General features: G+C 37.5%; 2 pseudogenes; both read right to left on the bottom strand.

Moving 5' to 3' along the window:
- Positions 1-23,871, bottom strand: part of LOC122353810 — a 346,864-nt pseudogene extending 322,993 nt beyond the window's left edge.
- Positions 18,853-23,719, bottom strand: LOC122354318 (annotated as a pseudogene).
- Positions 23,872-25,237: the final 1,366 nt, after the last annotated feature.

Raw genomic sequence — 25,237 nt, 5'->3', positions numbered from 1 at the left:
TGCAAGACTTTGTCCACATAACGGCGAGTGAACAGGCATTGAAACGACATATGTTTGTCCATGCTGCTGTGGTCCTCTGTTTTTGACAGGAAATTCATAAACCACAGCAGCATATTAATTACAGCGACAGGATCCGTGCTATATTTAATATGCACACTGCATCACTGGCATTACGCAACTTTGTTTTCCACTCAGGCCATCGTGTCAGCAGTAATCAAATCTTAATGTTGACAACAACACCTCGCCAATCAATTGCAGGAGGAAAATGGTCATGTTTTCCCTACTGAATTTTAATCCTCCATGTCTCTGACCGCTCTTGGTACCTATACCGAGACTGTTTTCCAATGTTAATAATGGTGGCCTGGAGTTCAAGACTGCAATTTATTTTGCAATGTAATTTTTAGGCCAAAAACACCAGCCAAAAACACCAAATTACCATTGAGGCGTCTGTATTTGTTTCAATTACCTCAGTTAGCGTCAAATGTCTTACTTGTAAAGTACTTATAACAAGGATCTATTGGTTAGAAATAGTTTCTGCAGTAAATAACACTAACAATGGGCAATATAGTTATATTATTAGTTTATATATTAGTTTATATAGTATATATATAGTTTATAAAGATACAAATGTTGATTGTTAGTTCATTTCAGATCAATAGTAATATATATATATATATATATATATATATATATATATATATATATATATATATATATATAATATAGATAGATAGATAGACAGACAGACAGATAGATAGATAGATAGATAGATAGATAGATAGATAGATAGATAGATAGATAGATAGATAAAAAGTAATGTTGATTGTTAGTTCATGTCAGCTCAATAGTAATATATATATATATATATAGAGAGAGAGAGAGAGAGAGAGAGAGAGAGAGAGAGAGAGAGAGATAGATAGATAGATAGATAGATAGATAGATAGATAGATAGATAGATAGATAGATAGATAGATGCAAATGTTGATTGTTAGTTCATGTCAGCTCAATAGTAATATAAAATAGTATATCTGATTTTCGCTGTATAAAAGTACTCCTGTATTATCTCACAGAAGGTCAGTTCAATATTTCAGTGTAATTTCCGCACTGTAACCTGCTTTGGAATACGTTGTTTGTTTTAGTATTAAAGAGCACAGTTTTAAATCACTGCTTGTGTTTGTTGAATCGAGGTGAGTGAGATTACACTGACATTTCACTGATGATGTTCTTTCTCAGCAGCGGATTGAACCGTTTCCCTAAATATTCTGCCGGAGAAAACACCTGCGACCACACAGAAATCTGCAATTTAAATGATTGCGGCCGTGTTCACGCGTATGATGGAGCAATACTGACCTCTAGTGTCTGACACGTCCATCTTTAAATTTAAACCTCAGCGAATTTATTGACAGTAAGAAGTCGGGTGTCATCTTTATAGGGTAAATTTCGCACCTGGACAAAAAGGGTGTTGCAAAAAAACGCTTTCAGATTAAAATCTAATGAAGTTTACTGAAATAAATGTCCCGCGTGGTAACAACAAAACTCTTGACAGGATGTGATAACCAATCAGAAAGCTCTAAATCTGTTTTCAACCAATGGTGTGTGATTGTGGGAGGGGTTATCTGTTCGTCTAAACAATATATTAATAGGTCTAAAATATTTTTTACGCAGCATAACATACTGTACCTATATTTACACTTTAAAAGTAAATTGTGAAGATGATGTGTTATTTAATAAGTTGTTGGTCGAACTTTATTTCAAGGTCCAAAGCTTGCTATCAACAAGCCATTAACTTTGCTGCAGTTAATGCTTAATTCGCTGCTAATTATTAGTTAGCAAGGTAGTTTTGGTATTGGGTAGGATTAAAGATGCAGAATATGGTCATGAAGAACACGTGAAAGAATGACAGCCAACATGTGAATAATATACATGCTAATAAGCAAATGCATGCTAATAAAGACTACACAGCAGCCTGATTCCTCAAACACATAAACTCACATTCTTGTAGCCCTTCAAGCATGTGTTTGTTGCATTTTGCTGCCTGTTTCAGAAGCAAAACTGAAATGTGCGGCTGGTGCAAATGGATTAGGCTGTGTTACAAAATATATGTGATAATCTGTATGCGTTTAACCTGAGTTTTACGCGGATATCTATTAAAACTCAGCACATTATGCGTTGTAATTACTGCGTACCTGAAAATATAACTCATTTTTATATTTTGCTGTGCCCCCTCTCTCTGTTGGTGAATCTTTCATATGACATATTGGGGTAATAAAATGTCTCTCCTTAGGGATGGCCACACTTACTCTAATTAAACACTTACGCGGCGACCTTATTGTGCCAGGCAGTTACCATAGAATCCTAATACATCTTCTGGGCTCCATGTCAAACTAGATTTCCCTTCTCCAATTTACAGAGAGAAGGGGAAAAAAAGATGCAAGGTCATTACCACAGAGGGCCCAATTACATGAAATAATCTCCACCGTAAAAACAAGCTCTACTGAGAGTTCGCCAAGTGACACAGAATACCTACAGCATTGCGTTGCGTGTGTGTTTGTGTGAGTGTAAGGAAGTTGCTGAGACATACATATGTAATATAAGAAGTGAAAATGCTTGAAGCTGTCAGTAATCAACAACTCGACGACAATGAGGTCATTTTCTCAAGACAGTGAGGTAATTAAAGCTAGATATTTTTCATACCTTGCGGGCTAGATCAAATTGCTCAGATTGAGATTAAGTTCTGCATTGCATTTGAATTTTTTTGTGAGTATTTGCATTTGTTCAGGTTTAAAGTTTTTTTTTCTTGAATGAACATTCGGTAATCATTTACTCATCCTATTCTCATTCATTCACATGTCCGAGCTGCTCTCTTTCATGTAATGAACGTGAAAAACAACACAACTGTAGTCATATTTATTGTAATCCAAGGGAAGACAGGAAGTCATATGGGAGTGGAACAACATAAGGGCAAATAATTTGCATTTTTTTTTAATGAATGAATGAATATGGGGTTAGAACTTGCTTAATAACTATTGGTTGACCATTATGGATTTTTTTCTTTGATGGGGGTTATGACGAGAGCAGGGTAGCCAATGGCTGATAGAAAACCAAAAGCCTGCATTTCAAAATATTAAAAAACACATGCATAATTTCTTTTTTTTCTTTTTTTACAGAAGACATAACGTCTTATTGAAATCGCTAGAATTAAATAATGCAAACCTTGAAAAAAAATATGATTAAGTTAAAATGAGAAACAAAAAAAAACAATTCTTTAATAAAAACACTACAACAACATTGGTGTTTTAAAATTAAATATATAAAATGCATTTTATTTCTGCTTTATATTTAAGGAAGCAGGTTCTTGATTATACAATCAGTACACAATTATCATAAGAATTTGTCTTAATATTTGTCTATCAACTGCTGGACAGAACTTTTAAGCAAAAAACTCAAAAAATGGCAAATATTGACGGATAATATCGGCCTTGGCAATATATCGGGCCAATTGCTATTACTAAACGTTTAAAGGATGAAACTGTGAGTAAATGTGAACGGGAAGGAGGGGATGGAGGGTTTGCCAACACTGGCCAAAATGTTGATCCTTTAGTCGTAGAGGGTCACAGAGAGCGCCCGTCACCAGCTGCCACTGGGGAAAGACACTCATCCATCACACCTCCATATGCCGCCCATTACACTCACCTGTTTTCACACCTGTCTAATGCCAGCTGACCTCTTTCAACATCTGTTTACCGTGCATTAATTACTGTAGATATCAGGAGAGACTAATGCTTCTTTGAGAGTATTTGAACTGACAGGTTTAATCACGGTCTGAGCAGCACCGTGAATCTAATGAAGGATCATCAAGAAGCGGAAACTGTGGCCGAAAAAAAAGGCTCGCAAGTGAAGACATCGGAAAGGACGCAAAAGAAAGAAAGAGAATTATAGAGAAATAAAGTGCCACTGCAGTTCTGTCGTGCCCCACATTCGTGCCATAGCCCGGCGCACGACTGATGAGTCTTGCGCCGCGATGTCACTGGGCCGTGCCCCATCATGCCACCTCCTTCAAAAGCACATAATAAATACACTCGATCACAGCGGCCCAGGCCGACCGCCACACACACTCACACGCACACACAGAGGGAATTAATTATAGATGTACATTAAATTACTTTCATCTCCTCCCCTTTTCCAGAGATGGGACACACACAGCGTAGTGACTGATGAAGCAGTATTTCAATACCTCCCTTAGCAACATGCGGGCTGGAACATTCACACACACACACAGAGACTCATAGACACTCATGCTTCTCATCCTTTTTGCTGCTCAGTGCCGCTTTTTCAGCTTTAAAAGATCTTCTGAATGCCGTTTATTTCATCTGTGATCTTTTACTGTCCAGCAGAGGCGTCTGAAGACTACAGTAAGTCTAAACGCTGATCTCGGCACGGCAGTCTCACAGGGACATGTCTCTGTAGAAACTTTTTTCCACAGCTGTTAAAGCAGTCCTTGGATATTATCACGTCTATCAGCAGAAATGCACAAAAGCAATTTTATGTTCATTGAAAGCACATTAAATGAAAGTAAAATGTCGACTTTTAGATACGTTTTTGAAGAATAAAATGTCAAAATTTGGTTGAAATAATGTTACATTGTTATTCAGTGTGACACAATATTCATGACTAGTAAAAAATAGTAAAAATTCTTACTGACAAATGGGCAAAACCTACGATAGTAGCAAAAGTTAAAAAATATATATATATATATATATATAATAATTAGTATTTGAGGTGAAAGTAGTCTTGTAATATGTCATAAATGTATATTTTTTTGACAAAACATGAATGACATTTTAGTGGGTGTTTTCTGTAAATCGTAAAATGTATCATATTTATTTTTGCTCAGAAAAACAAAAACAGCAGAAAACGTTTTCATTTTTGGAGGAAAAGCAACAACAATTTTAATATTGCTGACATGAACTAACAATATTAATATTCAATATTACACTTATTGTATTTATGCTACATCCTTTTTTGTCTACAACCCACATAAATGCTGTTTTTTTACCTTTTCTGCATCAAATAATCCTGTAAAACATGATTCGTGTAAAAACCAACATTAAACAGCACAACTGTTTTAAACATTGATTTTAATAAGAAATGTTTCTTGAGCATGAACTCAGTATATTAGAATGCTTTCTGAAGGATCATGTGACACTAAAGACCGGAGCAATGGTGCTGAAATATTTTCAGACGGACAAGATATTTTACATTTAAATAGCATTTCACAATAATACTACTTTACTGTAAATGCAGCCCCAAACTTTTGCATGGTATTGTAGATCATTTAAGATGATGGATTTTTTGTCAGAATTTCTAATCCCACATGTTTAGCTTTGAATGATATTTCTTTATAAGAGAACGAAGGAATAGTGGTCATATTGTCTTAATAATCGGAATACAAAAAATATATATGATCCATCCCTTTGTCATGCTATACGACCCCTCAAATACAAAATTCTAGATAAAAACAAACCAAAAATTTATATATTTTTTTAATCACATATCAGTTACTTAGCCAATTAATTTTATTGCATACCATATGAATTATATATCTTTAAGCTGTAAGGTAGCCTATTTTTTTAATCTTTCAGGTAGTCACAACAAGTAAAAACAGCCATTCACAGTAAACAGTCAATAAGCGAGTCTTGCGTTGATTCAGCAGCCGCTGTCATTGAATTCATTCAGTGAAAGATTCGTCAAACTAATTCAAAACTCACGAGTTCGCGAGTCATTTTCAAAAACCCGGTTCATTAAAAGAACAGGCTCGCAATGTAATCTGTTGTTTGTGACAAAGCAGCAGCTCTGATGGATTCAGTGAGTTCATTAACTGAAGCATTCATCAGTATGATTCAAGCCGCCAACTCCTGAGATTTTCTGACATAAACACAGCACCATTTTCACACTTTGCCCGACCCACTTATTTCCACTCTGAAAACCGCCGGTCTAAACGGATCATAGAGCAGAAAGACGTTTTAACATTACACACATGAGCTCTAGATCTAACTTTTTTTTCTCATCGGTGTTATAAATGGCGGAGCTGATCTGGGATAAGAGGTTTTTTTTGGTCATAGTCTGTATTAATGTGTTCTAGCATGGGTCATTTCATAACCTTTGGACACAAACTCATAAAAAAGGAAAGCTCTGTAAAAGCCAGACCATGAAGGACAACACTTACAAACCAAAGCACTAGGGGATGGATGACGAGGGTGGGGGACATAAAAGACGAAAAATACAAAGGGTGGGGAAGGGTCGTGGAATCAAGCAGAGGCAACCACACTCAGCTAGCGTGCAGGCCACTCTCCATCTCAAGGGCTTTCTTCTGCGTCCTTTGCCTTGTCCCCAGACCTTGAACAGGGCCTGCCTAATTTATTGGCTTGGCAATTTGCTGAATGTGTGTGTGTGTAAGACGGAGAGAGAAAAATCGGAGAGAAATAGAGAGTTTTCAGCTCCAAGCTACTGGTTCAGAACATCCGGGACTCGCTTCATTAGCTAGTCACGCCCTTAGCTATGACATTTCAAAACTTGTTACCCAGCTTTCTAATTGGCGTGAAAAATTGAGCAAAGCTCCAAACAGTCATGGCTGCATAGTAAATCCTGATCTGACACCATGTTTTTGTCCTTGGGAGAGTTTTTTTTTTCCCCTCCCCTTTTGTTCTATTTGCCATTCCGTTGCGATTATCACAGTTTCCAAACATTCAAAATATTGCATTTTACGGTTGACAAGAGGTTAAATAGGCAAAGACATGAATTTTAACAGCTAAAGTCGTTATTTAGATTCTGACTTTACCTTATTCTACATAATTTTACAGGGAACATTTTCCTGGGAGCATGTGCGTTGCAATCAACTTTATTGAAAATACAATTTTAAAAAGAAGGAAATAAAATTAGAAGAAAAAAAAAAAAAAAACAGCAGACTCGCTTGAAACAGAATAAATTAATTAGTCATGTTTTTTTTGCGCAAGAGACAGCTCTTTGAATTTCACAAATGTGAAAGAAAGTCTTTTAAGAAACAATTTACATATTTTTTAAAATACAGTTCATTAATAAAGAAGGAGATGGTTTTGCAATTTTAATGTCTCTCTGTGTTGTTTTCTATCTTTTTGGCTCTGTTTTTTGACCTTTGATCTTTGCTCTTGCCCACAGAGCCCCTCTCATAAATCGTAAGTCTGCCTCTCCCTGTCAGTTACTGTAGTCATCGACTGTGAACAAGAAACAACCTGCATTAAGAAAAACAGTACCATACAGGTCATACATGTTCCAATAGTCGTGAAACCGGTCTGCCATGATTCCTGGTAGGTGTGGCAAGTGTTCGTGTGTGTATATTACTTTTTAGGCAGTCATTCTAACATGTCGATGAGAAGCAAAGACATTTTTATTTATCCTGAATATCTGTGGCCCGTAAATATGCGCAAATATTGAACAGACATGAAATATTTATGGAAATGCTCTAGATTTTTACCAGAATTATTAAAGAAAACATTCTGTCGAAGAAAAAATAAATAAATATTAATAACACAGAATGTAATTCATTCAACCCCTAGTGATGAGAATCAATCCCTAACAGATCAGCTGTGCTTTGGGAAACTCTGAGAGACATTATAAAAACATTTCTGTATTCATTGCCGCTGCAATTAAAAAGCGTGAGTTAATGAGTTTTTCCGCTGTGCAGATGATGATGATGAGGGCGTTCTCTTTGCCCTTCGCTCTGCGTCACACAAACAACCAACCGCCAGAGTTTGATTGATCACGTTCAGCGTTTGAGGTGTCTGCCGATGACCAGGGCCCTCATTAGGGCCTGTGCCTGATTGGTGCACCGGTAATGAGTCTCCATCTGGTGGTCACCCCTAATTTTTTCCTTTTTGTTTCCTAATGTATTCATTGGTTAATTATTACACAGGTAAAAGCTTTTAATGAGTGAAGGGCTGATCTGAGATTCATTAAGAGCACAGAAAGCAAAAGGCTAATTACTGCAATTTCCTGTCTTCTTCCTCATTAGTTTGACCTGCAGGTTTTGGCAGTGGGATACGGATTCTGGTCATAACAAGGAGCTGGGGTATAAAGGGGGAATGTAATGACTCTGTCCTGCGGAGGAGAAAGCTAAAACTGTGTTTGCGTGGGTATGCCTGTAGACGGGTGCTTATTTACTCCATTAAACATGGGTTTCAGAAAGGGGTCATAGCGTGGAACTAGTAGGCCTAAAAAAATCCAGCTCATTATAAAACACAAGAATAAATTTGTTGAGGTGGGCACTTCCTGTGTAAATAAAGGCCAATAAGGCCTGTTTACCTGTGCCACCGAAACCGAGTCTCCGTTGATATCCACGGGCTTGGGTTACATATCTAGAACACTTTTTGAATTGCTTTTTGAAAGTGCTTTTTGAAATCTTTGGTCTTTCCTTGAGTTTCTTTACAGAAACTTCCAATGAAAGCAAAGAAAAGCACAAAGAGATACTTCAAAAGTTCTACCATATGTCCAACATATTGCATCGATAAATGGAGTAGGCCTATATACAGTACTGTAAACCCTGTTGTAAGTAAACAATGTTCAAATGCACCAAAACGAGGACACGTTTTGGATTTATGTGATACAAGAAACGTATTTAGAAGTACAATAGAAGTCCTCAATAATAGCCGGCCGTCTGAGGTATGATGTAATATGCTGTTAACACATACAGAGGCTTTGGTCAGCAGAGTGGGGTCCGTTGGGCAGTTCCCGGCGCTTATTGTTGGCCGATAGGGACGGCGGTGAAGTAAGCGAGTGTGAGGCGAAAGGAGACTTCATTACGCCTCCAGCTACTTATGCTTGGAAAACGTTTCGTAATTTGTGCATAGAGCCAAATCCTCAAGCGGGCGTGCACCGCAACTCAAAGCGGGGCGACTTGATTCACAGCAGTAAATAAGCGTGACCAATTACTGCCTTTCTTTCCCTCCCAGAGCTCACCGCGAAATCTCACTCACCAACCATAATCCAATTCTGCTGGAATGTCTTACAATAATGACACCCTGGAAAGCGTTACAGCACCACCTCTGTGTACTCACATTAGGCAGGCAGGCTACAGAGAGAGAATAACTGTTTTGGCTCGGCTGTGATTTTGTTTGTTTTGTTCTCTTCCAGCTACTTTATTAAGCCTCAAGTCTGACCTTTTCCTTTGAGAGAAAAGTAAGGAAAAGTGAAGAACGGTAAAGCCACGGTAAATGTCATTGTCCTGCTATGCCTGAGACCAGCGGTTAATACTTATGGCGAGACAGAGGATAGGAAATATTATGGTTGACTCGGATAAAGATAGCTTGGAGGCTTTTTTAGCTTTGGGGTGAAAATGGAGAAAAACAATGGCTTACCAACCTTTCGGTCATGGCCTATAAATCATGATTAAATATTTAAATGCTGCATAAATGTACTGAATGGATGTGTAACAGATATAGTACTTAAAGTGTTGAATATAATATTTAAATATTAATGTTTCTGCTCTTCATCTTACTGAAAAAAACGAATTTCATATTGAATGATTAAGAATATTTTAATAGTGATATTGTATAAATGTAATAAGTATAAATATACACACGCAAAGATGTATTAAATTGATAAAAAATTTAAATGCTGTTTTTCTAAAAAATATGAAACAAGCGTGTCAATAAGTAATGTTAATAAAATAATCACAGAATAATTTCTGAAAGATCTTATGGCACTGAATACTGCAATAAAAAAAAATGTGATTAAAAATTGTGATTAATCTCATCAAAAATATATATTAATACAAACAAATGCATGTATATATTTAAGAAAAAATATATTCTGTCTATATTTTAAATATATTTATATATAACAATAAATATAAATATAACAGAAAAATATCAGCACAAAGATGCACATAAGACGTTCTTGATTAGAAATATTCGACAAGTTGCCAAAGCTCAACTCAGTCCAAAAGCACCAACCATGATGAATTCCATTCCCAAAAAAAAGCTGGATTCACCACTAGACCATGGCTAGGGGCACAAAACAAATGGGACATTCAAGCCAGAATCCATTTGGTAGAGGCCAGTATACTAGTTCCAGGCCTAGCAAATGTGTCCACCGAGGCAAGAATATCTAAATAATAGGAGTGAGTATTCATTCAAGTCACAATGTTTGGCTGATGAGACACAGTAGATGATGTTGAGCACACAGCCAGTTACCTAAAAGAATGAAAAAAAAATGTAATTTACAAAATGCAATGCTTCAAAACAGCTTATCTTGTCACGATAAGTCCTCCAAGCTGATTAGTCTGCTCTAAAAATCTATATCTTCTGCGAGAAAAATGCTGATATTGATAATGCAATTTGAAAAGTCGTGTTTGATAAATCACTTTTGCCATATAATACAGTCTGCCATATCAAAAGAGTTTATTAAATACCAATTTGTGCTCTTCAAAACATAACATGAGTTTGTTTGAAAAAGATGTAACGATGACAATGAAAAAGAATGAAAGCCTAGTTTTGGACTAAAAATCGATCCCAAGTCAAAAATGAAGTATCACTTAACATTACTCAGCCTTAATATGTATTGAAAACTCTTGTTCGGCCAGCCAGGATAAAGACGAACAGATAAAACATTGCTGATTTAAAGGAGCCAGACTTCTTGCCATGGCAGCAAATCCATGTGCTGGGGGTCTTCTGGCTTGGAAATACATCCCAGTAATTGTCAGGGAAGGCCAAAGGTTGAAGGAGAGTCCAAAGCCTGAAAAATAATGATTGAAACCAAATGAGTTCCATTTCCGAGGCTAGTGTGGCCATTCCTACATGTGGTGTGGTCTGTGATTAAATTAAGACCATTTCTGCTCTGTGCACATTAGGGTTCCATCTCATTTCACATTGGCAACTAAAAACTCATTAACGGAAGCTGAAATAATTTCAGAAATGATTCCTCTATTTAAATGGTAATAAATTAGAGACTCTGGACAATTCACTGGGCGCTGCCTCCTTCACCAAAAAATCCAATTTAATGCTTCTTCATCTTCCAAATGAACATCACACTTCTCTTCACCTACAGAGAGAGACGTAGGTAAAGGGAGAGAGGTTTCTCATTTCATAGGTTTTTGCTGAACAATGATGTCTATAAAGCTACGAGTCTTCTTTATCTAATGACGTCACTTTATGCACTTGTTCAGTTAGAAATGTAGGAAAAAATGAGATCGTGTAACACCACATCCCAGAAGCAAGGATTTAGGGCATTACAGGCATCAGAAGACATCAGAGGCAAACTGTCTTTTACTGCTGTCAGCATGATGTACGCGTGAAAGAGGTTGAGAATTCCAGGAAGTGACAACTTTCCTGTCAGAAGGAGGCAGTCAGCATTTCTCAAGTTATATGGATGAGTTCCTGAAAATGTTAGGAGAGGAGAGGGGGGCTGACACTTTTTGTGCAAAGTTTTGAAAACGTTAGAAGTGCTTTCACACATACAGCACTTTCTGGAAATGTAACTGCATTTTTCCATTTAGAGGTCATCTGTGAATGAGACCCGTTGTCAAAACGGTAGCAGATCGGCTCTGGCAGTTCGCTGGCTTCAGAAGTCGTAACGTTGCCAGATTAGTTCTGTATTGAGGCTATGTGTGAACAAAGCTGTAAGATTAATGGTCTAGGCATGTGCAAAGTCAAGAGTTTGAACCGAGCATAAAGTTCTAGGAGCGCATGCAGTTACTCCATGCCGTTTAGGTACAAACCAGTGATATGGGAGTTGAAAATCGTTATTGTGGAAAGAAATGTTGTCAGCTTGGACAGATGCTGGAACACAGCGGTTTGGAAGTCACCGTACCTTTCGTCATTTTCCTGAATGCGTGTTTTTGATCTGACTGTGAACAATTCATACATTTATATGCTTTTCTCTTTTATTCTTCAGAGGGGTGTCCTGGCCAAATTCCCTCAATGGCCCTTATCACTGCGGCCTCCAAATAGTCCAATAAAACATTGACAGCCAGTCAGAATTCACCTGAATTTCGAGCCCTTGAGCATTTAAGGAGGCAAACAACTGAACTAGTGGCCACTTACAATAAACATGGATTTATCATCCTTGGTGTGAACAGGCCTAAACCGCACATACTTTGAGCCATGATAGTAATGCTTGCTCTAATACTAATTTGGTATTAATAACTGAATATGGTATTGCTCTTACGTGCATCGTAGCATGAAATGATCAAATATTTTGTGATTCATAGTAGTGTTGGTAAGTCGCAGATGCTTGGATTGAGTATTTAGGCTCACAGAAAGCGTTTACAGTCGCTGCTGCACTTTGGGATGCCATGTGGCCACAGAGGCCGCTAATTCCTTCTTTATCTATACTCCTGTCCTCTGTGGCAGGTTGTGGTAGGGTAATGAGGCTCGCTGGGCAGTCATTCAGGGCTGGCACACGCACCACACTCCGTCCTGGGGCAATGGGATGGCACAGACGTAATTACATTCAGAGAGTGAAAATAAGAGAAAGAGAACAAGGCTGAGGTTTACAGGCCATGATCTTTTCCCTGAGCATGCATACTCAGCGCTCCGAGGAGGACAGTGGGACCAGTCTTGATCTACGGAGACTTGTTTTAGCAGTTCACAGAGACCCAAAGGCCTTAATAATGAAAAAAAAAATACTGGGAATCTGGCTTTGGCTAAATAAAGCCCAATGATGAATACTCCAGAGTGCTCATCTACTCATATTATCAACCAAAACATGTTTGGCTGTAAGTTAGCCAAATGCAGTAATTTAGTCATGAGGTGGTACTTCATGCAAAAGGATGCAACGGAAACAGTTTTTTTTTTCACATTTACAGGTTATACATAACCACTCTCAAATATAAAGGGCTTTCCTTGCCTTTATTGCTCGGATAAGCCTTTATTTACTCTTATTTACGTTACCGTTTCAACATGGCTACTTGAGCTGATCACTGCCACGATCATGCAAAGATGCATTAAAAATACTGGCTCGTACCACTTGTTGCCAGATTTTTACAGCAAAACCCACCCATTGCCGTTCAAAAAAACCACAACACTAGCCCATTTGCTTTTCAGGAGTTCTAGCAAAAAAATAGCTTTCTGGTGGGGTTCAAGTCACATTCCGGGGGCTAAATATCACGTTATCAGGATTGCAACCCACGGACCTGAAAAACCCAGTGGAAAGAGCATTAAATGAGCCAAATTACGCAGAAAAACAGCAGTATATATAAAGCTACCAACATCTGTCACCATCACTTACCGCAAATCCAATTTGTTTTGTAGAATTAAATTTGGTTAATGGAAACACTGTCATTTCGCAGTAGTTCAACATTTATAAAATATTTGTAACAGAAACTTTGAGTCACTCAACTGTTTTTTCAAAAATGCTAATTCACACAAGAACAAAAAGCCACTACTTTATGTATTGTGCTTTGTCCTGGGATATTATAATTAGTCATAACTAAGAACCTTTATTAAAGCGAGATAGCAAGCACTGCAAACCAACGTGTTTAAGATTGAAATGCAACAGTTTGTAACATTAGCGGATACATTTGCTCTTTTGTGCAGCTAAAAAATAGCTAGAAGCAGATGACAACGGAAGCCAGACACGTTACATTTTAAAAACGGCCATGGCCACTCTTGCGAGGTAGTTGATATAACAGCTGAGGGAAACAGCAAGCAAAATAAAAGCATTTTGATGAGACGACTTGTTACGCCCATAAACACTGAAATATCAGTCACCTACAAGATTGCATCTCGTATAATAAAAACCCATTTCTGATGACGCCTATTAGGTCTCAGTCATGTATCGCAGTAAAGAAAACAACCACGAGCTAGAAGAGAAACAAATAAATGATTCACTACATTTTTTTGGTTTATAGCCAGGATTTTAAAACTAAAGCTTCATAAAAACATGTATAATTTTTAATAATGTTTCTTTCTTTTAGACAAACAGAAACGAATGATCTCACTAGCATTATATAGTCACTGATACAAATAATTCCTGCTATTGATGCCTTTATTAAATGCACTTTCCCCTCAATTTAAAAATTTAAATAGTTAGCATTTAACATAATAGTATAACGTGATTTAATATATAATATAAATATATAAAATCGGACTAGAAATTGTATATGCATACTCTATAAAGTGAATAAAAATTCATATTTATTCAAGCTACATAATTACAAATAATGTTTGAAATGTTTAGATGATGATAGGATTCATATAGCTGGGCATTATTAATATTGTACCTAGATGATGACCATGAGCAACTTACTTTTCCTGTGTAATCATAAAGTATATATATCAGGCCTTGCATTTGGATGTCTTCTAAGGAACTGTTGTTATGACAACAAACAATTCATATGACTGATCCTTTTAAAGCATCATGAAGACAGCTTCGAAAATTAATTGGAAAACACATTTATTGTAGACTTAAAGAAATAAATATATAAAAAACAATTCGGCAATCAAAACATTTTGGATTCTTGTTTCACCCCGGGATAGAAAATTAATCATATTCCATCCACCTTACAATGTCACGGTGAAAGAACAATAGAAAACATCAATCAAAAGACGCTTCCACACAAAAGTGATTACTACATGCGCATCTTCCCAGGCTTACACAATACACAACCTCTCATAATTCAGCATCTCTCATAAACCTTAGGAAGATTACACGTTTGCGAGACATGGATCATTTTCAAAGATTACAGTTAGCAGCTGACGACGGCGCGATTATCCTTCATCGCAAATGCTCACAACCTTGAAAAGCTTTCGCGATTGTGTTTAGGTTATAAACGACGTAGGAAACGGCACGTCCTCACGAATAAGCGCCAGACATGAATACGTTTCTTACAGGAACGGCTCGAAGGAAAAAAACAGGGTTGAAAAATACAAGCATGAAAGTCCTTCATTTCACACGGGCTGCAGGCGTTCGTGCTCTCCGCGCATTCTGATTGTCTCCGTCGTAATGGATTTGTCTTTTTCTAAACAAAGAAATAGCACTTGTGCGTTTGTCTCGTTTCGGCGAGGTGGGCTCTCCGGCGGTATCAGGGGTCTCTCTTCCATTACACTTCCAACAGCCCGACTGCCAAAGTCAAAGCTGCTCAGGTGAGCTTATGATGGAGCTCCAGCTGGGAGCATTTGTTTTGTGTGTGTGGTGGAGAAGCAGTGGAAGCGTGTCTGATGTATTCCTGCTGTCTTTCTTCCACTGCATATAGGGTGACATTGGGGAAAGTCGAGCCAAGGGCAGTATGATGAAGCCCTCTGCCTTTGCTAATGCACATGGGACCGCTGGGTCTCACACTAGTTTTCTCTCTTCTCTCGCTCTCTGTCTTTTTTTATTATTATTTATATGCTCTTCCCGCACGCCGCTGCCATAATAGACACTTAAGGTGTATTAGATGTGTGATACGTTTGTCGGTGTCAAGCATTTCATAAAATTAACTCTAAACTGTTTCGATTTTTTTAGATTTTAGAGCACACGTCAAGTCAATTTTCTCCGTCGTCACAATTTTGGAGCAAATGATTGGTCAGTTCTCCTAATTTGACGATAAATAGATTTTGTTGAATAATTCAATTGCACGCACACCTGCACGAGGGAGAAACTCTTTAGAGTAGATGGTCATTTCAAGTGAAGCCAAGTGAAAGCAGAAACTCCAGTCAGATCGATATGATTGGAAGATCGGGCTGATTTATGAGACATAACCACTTCACAGACAGAAAAGCAGCGAAAAGAGTCATTGCTTAAAAATTGATAAAGGCAAAGAACTGAAAGGAGCATCGAATGAAGTCTGGGTTTGTATTTTCTTTCCCTTTTTGTGATTTTATATGAAATGAAAACTAACTGCATAGAACACTGCAAATATAGTAAAGCTTCTTTTAACATATGAATTAAACATTTTAAAGGGTGCAGTGTACTTAATGTTTGCTGAAGCAATACAATGACTATATGCTAGTAGCACCAAAAAACAGCCAGGACATGCAGGGCCATAAATAATAAGTACCTATGACCATATATTCAATTGTTATATTAACTCTAACAGTGCTAGAAGTTGGAGATGAGGTATTCATTTATATCAGTGGCTTATTAATCATAGTTGACATGCAATAACAAAAATGACATATCATTTTCAAGTCGATTAGTTACATGTAATATTTGCAATTTTAAAAAGTGATTAGCAAAACAGTACCAGGTGAAACAAAACAAAAGGTGAACACTGTGGGGTGGAAAAAAAAAAAAAAAAAAAAGGTTACAAGACAAAGAAAAAAGCATTTTAATTTTTGAACTTCACTCACTGCAAAAATACAAGTACCACTCATTTAATTTTTATTGTTTTATTTTTCAAATTATGTGCAAGGTGAATTTCACAGTAGAGATCAATGAATGTATACTAAACTCTCACACCATACATACAAGCAAACCAAATACATAAAAAAATGAACAAAGCATAAAGCAGTAATGCAAAAGTAAAAGAAAACACTGTTTTAACTTCTGTGGATAAATTAACTGCAAGCAGTGACAAATGGAAGATCTGGCTGTAGGGCATTCACCTGCAGCAGCCAACAACACAAAAGTAGAATTTATAAATTCTTTCCAAGCTTTTATTTAACATCTAGACAGACTGGTGTTTTGGAAAGTAGCACTGCCATTAACTATTATCTGTAATGCTTTTTGTACTTTAAGACTGACACAATCACACAGAAATGAGAAACACACTAAAAAAAAAAAAAAAAAAATTATGTTAATGTCCATGTTTTGTGATTCACACATTTTACCAGAGCAAAATCATAAACTAACAAACCTAAGAGTAAATATTAAAATTAAAATTAGAAAGAAAACACACAGCACACACACACACACATCTGAATGGAGGAAAAAAACATTTTCAAGTTAGAAATAAAGGACAAAAATTCTTACAAAAAAAAAAAAAAAAAAAAAAAAAAAAAAACCTGTGCAAGTACAGCAAACATATGGTACAGTATATTACACGTACAACAAACCATTTAAATACAGTACTGTGTATCGAACAATAATCCTGAGAAGAGTCCATTTCTGGTTCTCGTGCTACTGAGCGTAAGTATGTGAAGCGTCATGGCAACTGCACCAAAGCCAACGCAATTTCTCGTCCCTCTCCCTTCACCAAAGCCCCAGATGAAGCTAAAGAGCCTGACATGAGAATGCGTCAGCCGTCCTGTCTAAAGATGCCGTTCACCACGTCCTCAGTCTGTGTCTGAAAACAGAACGCTGTATTCTGAGAAGCTTTCGAGGGAGGAAATAATGTAGTGCAACATGAGGAACCTGCATGACTAAATAAACATGAGGCTGAAAAAAAAACAAACAAAAAAAAACAATAACTTATAAGACTGATATCTTTCAGAAGTGTCAAGCAATGACAAATGGCTGTAAAAATCACTGTATATTCTGTACAAGATTGTCAAAAAAGCAGCACCAAAAACAATTCTTCTCTGTAGTTTGAGATGGGACAATGAAGGGAAGGGAGGAAAGAAAGAAAAGTGTTCATTTACGTTAATATAGGAGGACTGGATTTATTTGCGAAACAGACCTTTCCTAAAGTCAAAGCACCTTAGTGCAGAAGCAAACTGAACCTTAAGACTTTATAGTGGCTTTTCTCACTCCATCACTGATGCCTGGGTTTTTCACTTGAACAGGCACCGTAACATCCCTGGAGAACAACATCTCACTGAACGTTAACCAACCTGTGATGGCAAAACAAAGGCCATTTCTCTGGAATTATTTACGAAAACATCATCGCTTAATATTTCTAATGCACTTTATCTAAGGAACAATGACAGAACACGTTATTGCTGCCACGGGGTGCAGGCTACAACTCCCTCGAACACGTTTTGGCATTTTGGAGGCATCTATCTTCAAGCTGCACCTGTAGGTTTCAGATCAGAGGAGTCAATAAATGACAGTGGACTGTGAGCATCCACATTTTGGCCACCTCTTCTCCAACCCTATCGATGTTCTCTCCTGATCTGAGCTGTGTTTGGCTGTCAACAAATTGCCCACTTTTGATTTCAGCTACACATAAAGCTGGTATCCTTTTTTTTTTCTTCTCAATATGGAGACTGAGTAAAATCTTGTAACCTCACTAAAGATCTGGCTGGTGATGCGAAAATTGCAAAGATATAGATTTCGATGTGGGAGCTGGGCTCAACGAAACATCATAAAAGCAGAGTCAAAATGAAATTAAAAACTGCTGCAATGTTTTAGCACATGGGTTGACTTTAAAAAAAAAAGTAGATGTCGTGTACATCTTGGCAAACAAATTGCTTTCCATTAATAATCAAAATTCTCTAAGCAAACCACACAGAGTCAACTTATTCATCTGAAAACCTGAAAGAAATGACAATAAAAAAACCTCATTATTCACACTAACAGTGAGCAAAAAATGCTCATCATACCCGTATGAATATTTATAGCTTTACATATTTATTTTTCACCTATTTATTTTTTTTTTTTTTTTTTTTACTCAACTGTTGACATACTGCTTGTCCTTAAGGACATCAACTGCTCATGTTCACCAACAACGCATGCCAAAACAGCAACAAAAACTTTAGATATAATGGAGCAGAAACGACTCAACATCTGCAAGAAAAAAAAATAGATAATTGCACTTATGATTCACTTTTCTAACTGTAAAACAAGCGATTGTGTGGGTGCTGTGTGCACAATTGTCTAACATAAAATACTGCGGTTTTTTTGTTTGTTTTTCTTTTTACTTTCAAACAGCACCCTCGAGTTTATTGATTGAAACCTTTAGCAACTAAGACTTCCCCTGCAGTTCTGGTGTTGGGGACACAAACAACACCATGTACTGAGCAGTACCATCATCCCTCTTCTCCAAAAATATTGATCAGCTGTCTCAAACAGCACATCCTTAACACTCACAGCACTTTCTGAAGACACTGAGGGTATGGTTTGGCCACCACGCACTCAAAATGGCGGCCGAGGTCCCAGAGGCGGTCCGGCGTCTCGTAGACCTTTGTCCATTGGTCAGCTTCATCGTCGTAGTGGTAGAGAGAATTCTTGCGGCTGGTGCGAAACACATGTTCTTCTACCATGACTTGTGTAGCTCGAACAAACAGATGCAATCTGCCCTGAAACAAAAGCACCTTGATGTAGGGCTGGTCGGCGATCGAAGGAGAGTCTCTCTTACGGCACCAGGTGTTCTGCTCGATATACGTACACCTCCACAGTAAACGTGCGCTGGTGGTTCCTGCAGATGCCTGCTATGTAGTAGATGCAGTTTTTGTACAGGGCGGCCAATCCTTGGGTGCGGGGAACGTTCATGGATGGTAAATGCCCCCAGTAATCTTTGCGAGGGTCAAAACAGAAAAAGTATTCTCCTGGCATAAAACAAAGAAAATGATAAATGTCATGGCCAAAATCACTAAATATTAATATAATACTGCAAATTAGCTACATTCCGTAGCTCTTATCAAAAACAAAATGTACGACTTTGTTTTATTTTTGCTTTCATTTTAATATTTAATCTTTAATCTTATGTCATATGTGTTTTTGTAATTTTTTTTAGTTTATTAAACCATTTAGTTTTATTCATAAAAGTCTTTATATTAATTTTATTTCCAGATTCAGTGCTTTAAACAAAAATAGAGCTGCTGCTCTAACAGTAAATATAAATTCATATAAGTTACTTTAAGTATTTAAACAATTAAGTACTATCAAGCAATTATTTGCATCCAAAATAAGTTTTCCTTCACATAATATTGTATGCACTGTGTACTTATACATGTATGTCTTCATATTTATTTATTATACATTATATAAAATAAGATTATAAAAAGTGTAAATATTTTCTAAATATATACTGTATGCATATGCATCTACATATACAAAAATATACACATACAGAAATATATTCTATTAATCGCATCCAAAATAAGTTTTTTACATAATTTATATTCACTGTAAAAATAAATAAAATAGTTGTTTCAACTTGAAATAACTGTACCCTACTGCCTAACATTTTACTTAATGTTAATGTTGAAACAACTATTGTTTTGTTTTGTTTTTACAGTGCACACACAAATTATTTATTTTGGATATTACTTATTTTGGATGTGATAAATCCTTTGACAGCACTAATATATTATTTAGACAAAGTCTGTTGGAAATTTGCAGCAGCTGAAATTTCTGTCCATGCCCAATATTAAGTGCAAGTCTAGCTCTTTTGTGCTCTCTTTTGTGTTACTTTTGATTTTGCTGAGAGAGGTTAACCCACCTGACCTTATTATCTATGCAGAGCTAAAAGATATGACAGGTCAATGAATTATAAGGATGTATGTGTTTGCACACTTTGATGACCCTGATTCCAGGCGACTCTGCAATAACCCCACTCACCTTGCAGCACATAGATGCGATCCTTATACTCTACTGTGCTGTGGAACTCCATGGCCACTGGCATGGGACTGACCGCTGTCAGCAGTTGTCTCTGGCATCATAGCACTCCACAGATTTCAAAGCATTTCGTCCGTCCCCTTCATACACTCGTCCGCCCAAAGCGTAGAAGCTTCCCGTAACAGTGCACTAGCCTGCAGCCCGATGCGCGCCAGTAGCATGTAGGCGTCAGCGGAAGCCACCTGTTGCCAGCATGCTGCGTACTGCCAGAAGTCACTTTCTGCGCGATGGTCGATGCACACCTCACTGTGCTCGGCCGATAGCCTCCAGCGATGAAGATGTGCGTTCTCTGGCGAGACCAAAATGCCAACCTCTCTGAGGTCATTGGGTGGCTTACAAAGCTTGTACACCTTCCGGCAACAATGTCCAGGCAAGGCCGCGGTCTGCTTCTTCCCTGAGTGCTTGTGAGCGCGTCGAAGCAGATGACCATCTCGGAAGCAGTCATACCCAGCGTTGCGGGCAGCCATTGGTGCCATTGGGCGACCCTTATCCGAGGATCCTGGACAAGGCCAGAGCGAGAGGCTTGGGGTATCTGGCTCAGAAGGCCTGCGTCCAGCAGGGACAAGCGGATGCATTTGGCAAAAACCTCAGGTAAATCTGCCTCCGGCGTGAGCAGTCATACTCCAACCAGTGCCGCGATGCTTTCGTACACATGCTCTCTCTTTTTCCGCGTTAAGATCGTCACTGTTGAGAATGCTGACCAGCTGTTCTTTGGTCAGATGAAGGAACTCCTGCTCTCCCATCACGCACAGGAACTTCTTGCGGATGTAATCCTCAGGCGCTCCGCAACTCCTGGTGGCGTAAGCATCTGCGAACATGAAGACCCGATGCAGTTCTGAGGTCCAAGCGGCTGATCATGAACTGGGCACATTGGTCTTGGAGGCTGGGATCTGGAAGATGCTGGCAGGCGGTGAACAGTGCCTGCGCGTTAGACTCAGTGAGAGTGACCACGAGAGGTGTAGCGTAGTCAGAACCAAATGCATGGATTCAGACTCCACACCAACAATCCGCACCTCCGCTGACTGCTCTCTGTAAGGCCACTTGTGAACATGGATCTGACAAAAGATAAAACAAACACCATTACCATGTAGAACAAAACAAAGGTGTTGTTGACAGGATTTCTGAATTTTACCAGAAAAAGGCAGCGGCTAAGACTTTTTGACAACATGCGTTTAGTTACTGTGGTATTACAATGTGTGACAACACTTTAAGCGCTCAAAGCTTTTTTTATAATTTTTTATTTAATGTGTTATTTGTTGAAGGAGTGTTCCCGTTTCAGTCAACACAACTGAAGCTTTTAAAACCAAAAATGATCAATTAGTTAATACAGATGCAAACCAGAAAAAGCTCCATGAGTTAAAAAGCTTAAACTGTGAAAATGTCTTTCTGATGTGTCAGTACTTTATTTTGCATATCATCCCAGATTTAAAGGGTTAGTTCATTGAAAACAATTCATTAATTACTTATCCTCATGTGCGTTTCCAAACCAATAGGACCCATAGCGTTCATCTTCAAAACACAAATTAATATACTTTTGATGAATTATAAGAGCTCTCTGATCCTCTCAACCACAAGTTTACAAAGCTACGCCATTACTTTGTTTACATTAAGTGGATACTGTTCAAAAAAATGGCGCCAGGGTGATGTAGGAGACAAACTGCTGAATAAAATCTTTTTTTTCCTCACATAAAAAGTTTTCTAGCAGCTTTGTAAAATTCCAGTTGAACTCCTGATTTCACATGGATTATCTTACAGATGTCCTTGCTAAATTTCTAGGTGTTGATTGGGGTTTTTACATTTGCTGTCTATAGGAGGGTCAGACAGAGCTAATAATTAATCAAAAACATCTTAATTGTATTCCGAAAAAGATGAGCGGAGAACTTAAAGGATTAGAAAAACATGAGGTGCGTGATCATCAATGACAGAATTACTTTTTGGGTAAACTATCCCTTTAACAGGTTCTCATTAACAAAAACAATGTCTACAATGATTTAATCATATTGTCATTTGGCTATATTTTTGAAAGAGTACATATGTTAATGTTTATTGCCTGTATACTTACTGTAAACATTTTTATAGGGTTACTGCCTTTAGGGTTTTGGCTAAATTGAAATGTCTGACTGTCTAAAGCCATCATATCTATGTATATTCATTTAACAGTTAAATCTCTGTCATTGTTTTCCAGTAAATTAAAGGGTCTGTTTCAATCTTAGCTTCCATCTCTTCACAGTCCCTCAACATATGTTACGAAAATGGATTATACTTAATGGTTTAAAGCACTGATGTGTGGAGGAGCAACCTGAAGTAAGGGCTGATGGCAGCGAGGACATTTCTGTGACAAGAGAGCGTCTGCCATGGTCCACTTCCCGCGACAATGTCAGTCAGCTGAGCTTACGTCGTGCAAGGCTTTAAGCTGCTGTAGGATGTTACAGGCATGCAGGGCATCTACCCGTTGTAGCTTGTGCTTGCTGGAGTCCCATTCTGTACTTGTAACAGCTTTCCCTCGTCTACAAGACAGAAGAGTTAAACAGCGTACATGATTTCAGGTTTTACAGTGACAATAAAGACGATAAAATACAAGTGTGACTCTTTTGCAGTCAGCTTTTAAACTGACGCTCAGCTCCCTTATTACATTTTATTAGCTCTTGATTACATTGCATTGAGTTCCAATGCAAAAAAAAAATCATTCAACATATCTCAAACCCTGTGAAATCAAAGTTTATTTACTGCTATTTCAGAGCTGTTCAGAACCAAAAGTTCAGACAAAACATCTACTAACAAACTAACCAACCACAGCCCCACACATGGCATTACTGTGAAACTAATTAAGAGCAGGAAAATAAGCAATATGGTCTGAAAAACTAGTATTACTTTTGACAACCTCATACATTACAAAACACTCTTCTGATAACCCTATCGAAGAAATGTGTTTATTTACTACGAGCAAGCGAGTTTCGGTGCTAACTTATTAGCTGTGCTAATCCGGGTGCTGTTTTACCGGTTAGCACAACATCAGGCTAGTCCGGTCTAGAGCCATTCAAGTCAGACTAGAGCCCTTTCGTAGTACTAAATAATCCGTGACAACGCAATAAATATGACGAAAGTTCAGAGTTACACGAGGGATAACGCTGTTGAATTAATTGCACCGTAAACTAGCGAGCAAATAAGCGAGTGTTTACACGATCACTCGCCGAGCTAGTCTCGCTAGCCGTTACCCCTCCGTACTTTTCTGCCTATATCAAACAACCACCGGAGCTCGCCGCATATTCGAACAAACCGTCTAAATCTACGTCGTTCCGTCAAACCTAAATAATACCAGAAACGAATAACAGCGTGAACACACTAGAAAACTTTTAGAAATAAGTTTGCAATTTGAAGAGAAGATCTAACCTCCACTGGCAGCCATTCTCCCCAATCTGTCGCGGCGACTGGGAAAACGTCACTAATGGAATGGGCCCGGAAACAGGCCTCAGCGAATCAGCGTCGCCGAACGCCCGCGACGGCCAATGGACTTCGAGGCCGTCTGTTTTTGCAAAATAGTTCAAAGCAATATCAAGGGAGTTTGTATTCCATCAGGAATGTCCGTGCTTTGTGATGATGTGAATAACTGAATATATATATATATGTATATATATATAGAAGATAACGCAGGAGTTGGGAAGTTAAATGTATGCAGTTAATGCAGCTAGAATGTAAACACATATTCAAGATTAGAGAGGCTAAATATACAGGTTTAGGAATGGCTTGAATTAAAATGATCTCTGCATACTGGTTTGGGCGTGTTGCTTTTATGTGTATGAGTGGTTACTGCCCTGATTTTTTTTTTTTTAAATATTTTTCACACATTTTTCTTTATCTTCTGTTCTAGCTGAAGCTCTACATACATCAAGTGCTACCACTTCAGCAGCTTAAAGCTTAAGGTAAAAACCATCTTGGTTAAAAAAGAGAGAACACAGCTCCCACTCTTTCTTTTCTTTTCATTCTGCTTAAGATTTATTTGTGTAGTACTTTTAACAATAGTAATTGTTGTAAAGCAGCTTTACATAATTTGAGGCTCAGACCCCAGTGAGCAAACACAATGCCACAATGGCCAGGAAAAGCTCTCTGAATTTAAAGAAACGTTAGGAGTAGTGCCGTCGAGTGATAAATCACATCACAATAAAGGTTTTTGTTCACTGCGTACATTATAAAAATTAAACAAAAATTTGTTACATTTATATATTAAAAATATTTATATATAATATACATTATATATGTAATGCCAGAGTGTAGCTTCAGACAAGTGTGGATAGGTTAATATTTAAAAACTTTAATATAAAAATAAAATAATAACTCTTATGCTGATGGTTACATGTAGTTGAACAAATAAAATATACATTTTTAAATTTGATTTGAATTTGAAATTTTCTTTTTTTAACTCTTGTAAACTCAATCTGGGATTGTTTTAATAATTAACCACATTTTAATGTAAATGTACATTTGACACAATGCATCCTTTTGTTCTATTTTGAGATTTTAAAATTCCTATTGCCATCAGTTAATAATAACATTTCTATAATACTGTAATTAACAAAATAAATTACCACAATTTACAGAAAACATTACATATTAACTAAAAATAATCTTTTTTACTTACTCTGCAGTGAAATGTCATATATGTTCTATACCCCAAAGATTTGGAAAATGATAACTAAAACTGAAGTAGCAACAGATAATATCTTCCATATTGTGATAAATATCTTAATGAAATAGGAAGAATGAGGACTTGATTCTGTCCACTGTA

This window comes from Puntigrus tetrazona, chromosome 11 (assembly GCF_018831695.1).
Source record: "Puntigrus tetrazona isolate hp1 chromosome 11, ASM1883169v1, whole genome shotgun sequence".
In the NCBI taxonomy this organism is placed as follows: domain Eukaryota; kingdom Metazoa; phylum Chordata; class Actinopteri; order Cypriniformes; family Cyprinidae; genus Puntigrus; species Puntigrus tetrazona.
The sequence above is the reverse complement of the archived record's forward strand: the minus strand, read 5'-3'. Positions and strand labels throughout refer to the sequence as shown.